Raw genomic sequence first — 8,276 nt, 5'->3', positions numbered from 1 at the left:
CTAATGTTGAAGTGGTCTGACTGATACCTCCTACCTCTAACTTGCTTTCACAGACTCATGTCAAATTTAGGTCTTAAGTCTGTACCAGGTTTTTATCTGTGCTCCCAGTCATGTTCATACCAGAGCCTGGAGAATGGAATTAAGGCATGTGTGAGGAAAGGCAGTCTATGCTTCCTGCTTGTTAAATTGGTACTTGTCTGAATACCTTTTGCCACGCAGGCCCATTCTAAGTCTGTACCCTTAGCTCTGAGTCTTCACTGAGCTTTCAGCAATGTCCTGTACAGGGCATGGGGGTTAGGGAGTGAGGGGATGTGTGATATACATCTTACATACACTTTTATTAGGCATTCCAAGGTATTTCAATTTGCTTGGATGAATTCCAGTGGTATCATGTTCAGAGCTCTTAATAGGCTAGTAAGAATCTTTGGAGGGAAGCAGAAGGCATATCCTAGCCCTTTTCCTTCCCTGTCAGACCTACCAGGTCTTGTTTATCTTTAATCAGGCTCCTGGATGCCTAGCCTTTGTGGTGTGTTGACTTCTTCTGTCTGTGTGCACTCTGAGGAGAAAATGTACCCAGTGTCAGAAGACAACTGGAGAGGGCCCAAGAGCATGGCAAAATGGTAGAGTGCTTGCCTAGCATGCACAAAGCTCTGGCTTAGATTCTTTGGTACTAAAAACACAGAAAAAGCTGTAAGTGGTGCTGTGGCTCAAATGGTAGAGCACTGTCCTTGACCAAGCCCAAGGACAGTGCTTGGGCCCTGAGTTCAAGCCCCAGGACTGGCTAAAAAAAAGGAGGAGGAGGAAGAGGAAAGAAGAAGAAGAACAAGAAGGAAGTAAAAGAAGAAAGAAAGGAAGAAGAAGGAGTAAAGAATGAAAAAGAAGAGGAGGAGGAAGAAGAAGGAGGGATGATGAGGAACAGGAAGAAGAAGGAGGGAGAAAGAAGAAGAGGGAGAAGGAAGAGGAGGAGAAGAAAGCAGAAGTTCAAGAAGAAGAGGAAGAGAAGAAGGAGAAGTTGTTCCAGAGAAGAACAGGAGGAGGAGGAGGAGGAAGAGGAAGAAAAGAAGAAGAAGAAGAAGACGACGACGAAGACGACGACGACGACAACGACAATTGGAGAGTCTTCATGTTTTGAATCATGAGTGTAGAATCTGGGTATACAGCCCAGTACCTGCTTTGGTGGACTGAGGTCCAACTTAGGCCTCCATCGTCTTTGCTTTTGGTACCTGGACAAAAGTGGGTGAAAGCATTTATGAAGCAGGGAGGTCTACCCTTTCCTTTTTGGTAAATTGTGAACCATCAGAACAACTAATGACTCTAGTCCCCAACCCAGGCCTCTGTCCTCAGCTCTGAGCTAACTGAAATCCATACGTTCACTGTTGCCTAACACATTTAACAAGTCTGACCCACTCTGTTCATACACCTGCCATGCATACATGTGTGAGGGTGTGGGTGTGGGCTAGAGTGCTATGTATCTCTGTTTGCAAACTTGGACAAAGAAGGCCACCTACCTCCAAGGATGCAGGACACTGTGGCGTTAGGTAAGTTGGGCTTGGGATGTAGGTTAAAGAAGTAAGGTTGTTAGTTGTCTGGGCAGGTAGTAGGAGTTACAGTTATTAAGGTTACTATTGTTAGGGTTGGTATGGTTTAAGTTAGGGTTCAGTACAGACTTGTTGATGTTAATGGTAGGGTAAGGATTTGTTTAGGGGACCCATAACCTTAACATGTATCATAAGCCACCCAGAAATCTTAGGCCTTATTCTAAGCCATTTGCTAACTCAAATCTGTAGAATAAGTGTGTTCCTGACACATTTCAGCAACCCCAACCCATCCCTCAAAGCTAGGGGAGGGAGCAATAGGCTTAAGGAATAGTGCTTTTAGTGTCAGGTGTGGCATCAAATGGTTAGTGTTGCTAGGGCTACCGTGTTTAGGGTTGGCATGATTGAGGTTAGGGTTCAGGTATAGGGTTGTTGATGTTAAGGGTAGAGTTAAGGTTAGGTGTTATTTGTGTTAGTCCACATGGGAGTTAGAATGAACCTTGTAGTCATGGTTCAGAAACAGGTTCAAACAGGTGTTGGGTTTTCTGTTATCCTTACATAGTGGGTTAATAAGTTAGGGTTAGTGTTAAGTGTTACAGAAAGATAGGGAATTATGTTTAGTGAATGGGTTAGTGTTACGAATCTGGGGAAGTTAGTAGTTGTGGAAAAGATTAGCTTTTGGATTACAGAATGGGTCAGGTTTAAGGTTAGGGCAGGGTATAGGGAATATGGTAGACAAAATGTGAGGTTGGGGATGTAATGGAGGAAAATGTTCTAATAAAGTTTCAGAAAAGGTTGAAGGTTAGGGAGCATGTGAGGAAGAATTGCATGGAATGGGTTAGGGTTTTGGATATGTTGTGGAACGGTCTTCAAAGTGTGTTAGGGATCAGGTGAGAATCAGAGAATTTGTGAGGAAAGGGGTTATGTAGGTTTGGGGAGTGGGTTAGGATTTTACAAAGTGTTAGTTATGCTGTTACATATGGATTGGGGCTAGCAGATGGTCTAGGGTGAGGCATAAGATTGATGAGTGCTTTATGGTAATTGTTAGGGTATGAGTTTGGGTTAGGGCACATGTTAAGATGTGAGTATGGGTCAGAGTCAGGGTGTATGGCAGGGCACATGTTAGGGAGCTTGTCAAGATAATGTTTGGTGTAAGGTACCTATTAGGGTTAGGGTAAGTGTTAGGGTTCAGTGTGCATGTTATGGCCTGCATTGGTGTAGGTTTTGGGTACATGTTAGGGTGCATGTAAGGGCACCTATGCAATTTAGAGTGTGTGTTCCGGTACTTGATTCTGTATGTATTTCATGTTTAGGGTATACATTAGGGTACATGTTGTAGTTATGGTACGTATTAGGGAATGTTAGGATTAAGGTACCTGTTAGGGATAGGGCACATATTAGAGTATATGTTAGTGTACACTTGGGGTACACGTTAGGGTGTTTGTTTGGGTGGTTTTGAGTTCTGGTAGGATACTTGTACTTGTTAGTCTACATGTTGATATTTAAAGTACATTTTAATGTTAGGGTACATTCTGAGGTGCATGATAAGGTATGGGTTAGGGTACATGTCAAGGGGTGAGTATGGGCAAGAGTTAAGATGCATGATGTATATGTTAGGGAACATGTTAGAATACATACTAGGATAAGGGCAGGTTCTAGGGTATGTGTTACATTATGCATTTAGAGTACATGTTAGGTCCATATATAGTTTAGAGTATGTATCAGTGGTTAGGGTACATATCAGGATAAGTTTTAAGTTTAGGGTACATGTTAGGATATGTGTTAGTGTATTGGTTTCACATTTAGTACATGTTGTTAGGGTATTGATTAGTGTTATGGTTTTGGTTAATATTAGGGCATGCTTGGGTATGTATTGGTTTACATTTGGGTACATGTTAGGGTGCTTGTAAGGGTAACTAGTCTTATAGTTCATGCTAGGGAACTATTTAGGATATGGTTAGGGTGCATGTTAAGGTATGTGTTAGGTTTAGGACATACGTTAGGGTATTGGTTAGGGTAATGTTAGAGCATGTGTTAGGGTACATTGGGGGTACCTGTTAGGATGCATTGAAGGGTACCTGTATGTGATAGGGTACTTATTACTGTATGTGTTACTGGTTAGGGTACATATTGGTTACATGTTGAGATCAGGGTATGTGTCAGGGTATGTATACGAATATTAGGGTGTGGATTAGGGTTAGGATATCAGGGTTTGTGTTAAGGTATGAGTTAGGGTACATGTAAGGGTATCTATGGTTTACAGTATACATTAGGGTCCTTCATACCATTATCTGTCAGTGTTTATAGAGTATGGGTTAGGGTATATGTTAGAATATGTGTCAGGATATGTGATAGGGTACATGTTAGGGTAGTTTTAGAGTTAGGGTCACGTTAGGCTATCTGTAACAGTACATTGGGATACCTGTTAGGGTACTTGTGTGGACTGAGTACTCATTAGGATATGTTAGAGTGCATGTTGGGGTTCATGTTAGGATTAAGGAACATGTTAGGGTATGCTAAAAGTACATGTTAGGATGTATCTATGGGTACTTGTATTTATCAGGGTACATGTTAGGATACTTGTTAGAATAGGTATCTGTGGTTAGGGTTCATGTTAGGGTGTATATGTTCGTGTCAGGGTTAGATTTAAGGTTAAGAGTATGTTAGGCTACTTTTGGTATGTTCAGGGGGCATGTAAGGGTTACCTGTATGGTTTATAGTTAGTACTTGTTAGGGTACTCATTACTATATGTGTTATCTTCTAGAGCATCTTCAGCATGTTATAGTGAAAATACTACTGGCAAACCTGCTGTGGTTAAAATACGTGTTAAAGGAATACCTTAGGTTAGTTCAGAATACATGTTATAGTGCATATGAGTACATGTATGGTTTTAAGTTTGTGTTAGAGTACTTTTTAGCATTCTAGTTAGTGTTTTGAGTACATGTTAGGAAACCTTAGGGCACGTTGGAGACACATGCTAGGGTTTATGTAATGGTACATACATGAATTGCAGTATATGTTAGAGTGCTTTTTAGGACACATGTTAAGTTTTACAATATGTGTTTTCTTTAGGGTACATTCTTGGGCATGTGTTATGGTTATGGTTATGGTGATGGTTTGGGTTGGGCAACATGTTGGGATGTGCATCGGCACAAGTTTAGGGTACTTGTTAGGGTATATGTTGTTACAGTATATCTTCAGGGCACATATTAGGGTATGTTAGGATAGAAAAGATGTGGATGTTTTGGTGTATGTAAGGGTTCCTGTATGGTTGAGAGGATGTGTTAGGGTAGTTGTTACTGTTCATGTTTGTGATAAGGATATATGTTAGGGTACGCATTAGGGTTAGAGTATGTGTACATGTTAGAGTACATTGAGGCACATGTTTAGCATGTATGTAAGGGATACTTGTTTCAGTAGATGTTTGGGTACTTGCTAGGTTTTGGGTACATGTTGTTAGGGTTAGCATACATGTTAGGGTATCTCTTAGGGTTATGGCAGGTTAGAGTTAGGGCATGTTTGAAGTACATGTTAGTGTTCATGATTCCAAACTTGTATGGTTTAGTGTGTGTCAGGCCACTCTGATGGTCTTCAGCAGTTGGGGTTGTTTAGATCAGAGTCCTTGCCCTACCGTGCTTGATGGTGTGGGCCCCACTCTGCCTGACTTTGGGGGAGACTGGAGATTGGAGCACATAGCTGTGCTTTCACTCTGTTGACACATCTGCCATGTGGACATACATGAGGATATGGATGGGGGTCGAGTACTGTGTATCTCTGTTTGGAAGCTTGGACCCACCTTAACCAGGTTTGACCAAAGAAGGCCATCCACCTCCAGGGATGCTGTGGTAAGTGTCAGATAAGTTGGAATTGGGATGTAGGTTAAGGAATTAAGGTTGCTAGGTGTCTGTTGTGGTGTAGGGGTTAGAATTGTTAGGGTTACTATCGTTATTGTTGAAGTTAGGGTTCAGGTACAGGTTTGTTGATGTTAATGGTAGGCTCAGGATTTGCTTAGGGGACCCACACCCTTAAGATGTATCATAAGCCACCCACCAATCTTAGGCCTTAAGTTCCATGTTAGGTTCCTGGTTAAGTTCCGTGTTAGGGTTAGGTTCCGTGTTCGGTTCCTTGTTACGTTTATGTTAGGTTCCTGTTAGGGTCAGTGTTGGGTTCCATGTGAGGCTTAGATTCCTTCTTAGGTTCTGTGTTAGTGTTATGTGCTGGGTTAGGGTTAGGTTTTGTGTTAGGTTCTGTGTTAGGGTTAAATCCTGTGTTAGGTTCAGTGTTAGGTTCTGGGTTAGGTTCTGTGTTAGTGCTATCATTAGATTCCCTGTTAGGTTCTGAGTTAGGTTCCGTGTTAGGTTCTGTGTTTGGGTTAGATTCCCTGTTAGGTTCTGTGTTTGGGTTGGATTCCATGTTATGGTTCTGTGTTAATCTCCATGTCAGGGTTAGGATCTATGTTAGGGCTAGGTTCCATGTTAGGTTCAGTGTTAGGGTTTTGTTCCATGTTAGATTCTATGTTAGGCTTAGGTTCTGTGTTAGGGTTAATGTGATTAGGTTCCTTGTTAGGGTTGGGTTAGGTTCTGTGTTAGAATTAGGTTTCATGTTAGTTTCCCTGTTAGGTTTCTTCTTAGGGTTAGGTTCTGGGTTAGGGTTAGGTCCTGTGTTGCTTTCTGTGTTTCTGTTAGGATCCGTGTTAGGGTTAGGTTCCATAGGGTTAGGTTCCTTTTTAGGTTTCATGTTTTGGTTAGAGTTAGGGTTTGGTTCTGTGTTAGGTTCCCTACTAGGGTTTTAATTAACATTAGGATTTTTGTTAGGTTCTCCGTTAGTGTTAGGTTCATTTTAGGTCTAGATTCTGGATTAGGTTCTGTGTTACAGTTAGGTTCTGTGGTAAGTTCCATGTTACAGTTAGGTTCTATGTTAGGTTCTATGTGAAGATTAAGTTTCATGATAGGGTTAACATGATATATGGTTAGGTTCTGTGCTAGGGGCTTAGGTTTTGTTTTAGGTTTCATGTTAGAATTATGTTCTGTATTAGAGTTAGATTCCTTGTTAGGGTTAGTTTATGTGTTAGGGTTAGGTTCCATGTTAGGGTTAGGGTTAGGTTCCATGTTAAGGTTCAGTATTGTTTTAGGGTTTGGTTCTGTGTTATGGTTAGCTTCTGTGTAATGGGGAGGTTCCATGTTAATTTCTGTGTTATGGTTAGGTTCATTGTTTGGGTTAGGTTCTGTGTTATGTTCTGTGTTAGTGTAAGGTTCCAGGTTAGGCTTAGGGGTTAAGGTTTAGGGTTAGGGTTTAGGGGTAGGGTTAGGGTTAGGGGGTCAGGGTTAGGGTTAGGGTTAGGGTTGGGTTAGGGTAGGGTTAGTGTTAGGGTTAGAGAGTTTGGGTTAGGAGTTGGGGTTGGGGTTAGGTTTAGTGGGTTGGGGTTTAGGGTGAGGGTGAGGGGGTTAGGAGGCTAGGATTAGGGGATTTGGATTAGGGTTTAGGGTTAGGACTAGGGGGTTAGGGTTAGGGTTAGGGTCAGGGTCAGGGTCTGGGTGGGTTAGGGTTAGGGTTGTTAGGGATTAGGGTTGTTATGGTTAGGGGTTAGGGATTGGAGTTGGGGTTAGGGTTATGGGTTATGGTTAGGGGTTAGGGATTGGAGTTGGGGTTAGGGTTAGGGTAGGTTTAGGGTTGGGTTAGGGGGTTAGGGTTAGGGGGTTATGGTTAGGGTTTAGGGTTTAGGGTTGGGTTAGGGGTTAGGGGTTAGGGTTATGGTTAGGGCTAGGGGTTAGGGCTAGGGCTAGTGTTAAGGGTTAGGGTTAGGGTGTTGGTGTTAGGGTTATGGTTAGAGGCTTAGGGTCAGGGTCGGGTCAAGAGTCTGGGGTCAGAGGTCAAGGGTTAGGGTTAGAAGGGTTAGGGTTAGGGGTTTATGAGTTAAGGTTTATGGTTGGGTTAGGGTTAGGGCTTAGGGTTAGGGTGTTAGGGTATTAGGGTTATAGTTTGGGTTCATGGGTAGGGTTAGGATAAGAAGGGATAGGGTTAGGGTTAGGGGTTAGAGTATTCGGATTAGTGTTTTAGGGTTATGGTTTTAGGGATAGGGGTCTGGGTAGTTGTAGGGTTAGGGGTTAGGGTTCAGGGCAAGGTCAGGGTTAGGGTTAGGGTTTTAGGGATAGGGTTAGGGGTAGGGTTAGGGTTCAGGTTCGGGGTAGGATTAGGGGTTAGGGTTAGGGTTTGGGGCAGGGTCAGGGTTAGGGTTAGGGTTTTAGGGATAGGGGTAGGGTTAGGGTTCGGGTCAGGGTCAGGGTCAGCCTCAGCACCACTTCCAGCTTTTTTCTATGTATGTGGAATCGAACCCGGGTCTTTGTGCATGCTAGGCAAGCACTTTACCACTAGGCTCTCCACTTTCGTTTTTTTTTTTTTTTTTTTTTTGGAGGTTCATTGGAGATAAGGGTTTTATTGACATTCTTGCCTATGCTGGCTTTGAACTGTGACCCTCAGCTCTCAGCCTCCTGAGTAGCTAGGATGACAGGCGGGAGCCCCTGGTACCCAGCTTCTTTTCCTCATTTATAAGGATGGAAGATTTAGGAAGGGTGGGGCTCAGTTTGTTCGGTACTTTGGGGCCACGTGGTGGTATTATCCTGTTTTCTGCTGATCGATTCTGCCTTTCAGCATTCTTACTTTAGTTAAAGTTCTCTAGTTTGAGCTTTGTAAGAGGAACAGTGGTTTACAACTACATTTAAAAAAATTATTGGACATTCAAA

This window comes from Megascapheus bottae, chromosome 19 (assembly GCF_031878675.1).
Source record: "Megascapheus bottae isolate mThoBot1 chromosome 19, mThoBot2.hap1, whole genome shotgun sequence".
Lineage (NCBI taxonomy): Eukaryota > Metazoa > Chordata > Mammalia > Rodentia > Geomyidae > Megascapheus > Megascapheus bottae.
The sequence above is the reverse complement of the archived record's forward strand: the minus strand, read 5'-3'. Positions refer to the sequence as shown.